Raw genomic sequence first — 1916 nt, 5'->3', positions numbered from 1 at the left:
TGTTAGAATCTAACTCTCAAGTATCAGTTATCGCTCTTACCATCGATAGCTTCAGGAGAAATAAGCTGTCGAAGAGCTTATTTAGCCAAAACATATCTTTGTACGACGACGCCATTACGACATGTATTCAATTAGTGTTTTTCAACTATTTTTATTAGCGTTTGAACACAGTTTGTCTGTTATCGTGGTAACGAATTAAATAAACGATTTACTATAATATAATGTAAACTTATCGCTGAACTAACCGTTCAGAATCTAAAGTACATATATTCTGTTGGCACTGTCGATTGAACTAGCACAATTAAGTATATTACTTGAACAGATATTCATTATTAAACAGTCTAGTCTTCAGTTGAATTTTTGAATAAATTGTTGACATCTATAATCTATATATTATAGGTATATGCATTTTTGAGGCATGCCTATATTTTAGAAGATTTTAAAAAAAACGAGCTTATCCATCAACTAATATTGATATTGTTAGAATATGCTATATATTCATAAATGAAAATAATAATATATCAAAATATTCGACTAAAAAGTTTGAAGGTTATTGTAATGTAATAATATCGCGATATAATAAGTAATCTAATAAAAAAATCTGATTTTATTTCAGCGCGAATCGAACAAACTATAAATTCGATTAAAACGTGTTGAACTTGTATATTGTTGTTTCATCGTTAATGCAATATTTTTTCTGTTTATTTTCGAAGGAGAAAAATGTCTGAAAAAAGTTTTTATTTCATTGTGGACAAATTATAAAAAAAAAAAAAAAAACGACAGTACAAAGCTAGTACAGCGGCGCGCTACTTGAAAAACTGTCAACCGCAAAACTTATCATCTTTTGAATTAAAATATTCCTTTCTATTGGTATTATTATTTTATATACAAGAACATCATCTCACTGGTCTGGCGACATGAAGACGGAAATGAACTTTTATACTCAGGTGCATTATAATAATAGCGTATAGCATGTATATAAATAATTGTATAATATTATAAATCATTATTTTTATTTAGACGACAGCTGACATAAGTGTTTCTATCATATCGATGTTCCGAACTAATAATAATTAAAAATGTTCGTAACAAAAATCAATCAGTTTGGTTCGAAAATTGATCTATAATAAAAGCTAGTACTCGGGTAAGTGACCACCTGGGTTATTAGCAACACATCTTTCCCACACATATACAGACGGCTTCACCCCCCCCCCCCACACACACACACACACACAGTACCAGGCTAATGATCGCAGATGTAGATTGCAGAATGGCCAACCTCATTATTACGTAAAAACAGAAATCATTAGTTTCCTATTTAGACATTAATATTTAATTTTATTGTTAATCCAACCTTTTATTACCTGAAAATATGTGAATATTATAATATTATTTTAATTAATAACTTTATTGTTGAGCTGTAATGTTTTGCGTCAAAGCTGAAAAAGAATCACTCACCTAGCTCCTACAGTATAGGTAAAATATATTGTTTTGATAATATTTATTTTAACATTTTTGAGTACTAGTATATCCATTTGGCAGTTACATACAAGTCTAAATAAATTGAAAGATTAAATTAAAATTATTTTTAACATAACTTTTTTCAATTTAAGTTTCATCAACTTAATTTTTAACTCAACTATTTTTATTGATATAACCTTAATAGGTAACGAGTTAATTTTAATCAAATCAAGGCTACGTTGGCTTATAAATAATAAAACAATAAATATAATACAATTATTATTGATGATGCACATTGCATAAACGTTTGTTTTTTATTATTTTAAGCCATAAACCGGCTATATTTATATACTAAAAAAAAAAAAAAAATAATGACAACTTAAGTTAATAAGTTAATTTTAAGTTTCCATGAAATAACGTTTAACTTAACTGAGTTGAAAAAAATTTGATAACTA

Source organism: Myzus persicae, unplaced genomic scaffold (assembly GCF_001856785.1).
Source record: "Myzus persicae strain clone G006 unplaced genomic scaffold, MPER_G0061.0, whole genome shotgun sequence".
In the NCBI taxonomy this organism is placed as follows: Eukaryota; Metazoa; Arthropoda; class Insecta; order Hemiptera; family Aphididae; genus Myzus; species Myzus persicae.
The sequence above is the reverse complement of the archived record's forward strand: the minus strand, read 5'-3'. Positions refer to the sequence as shown.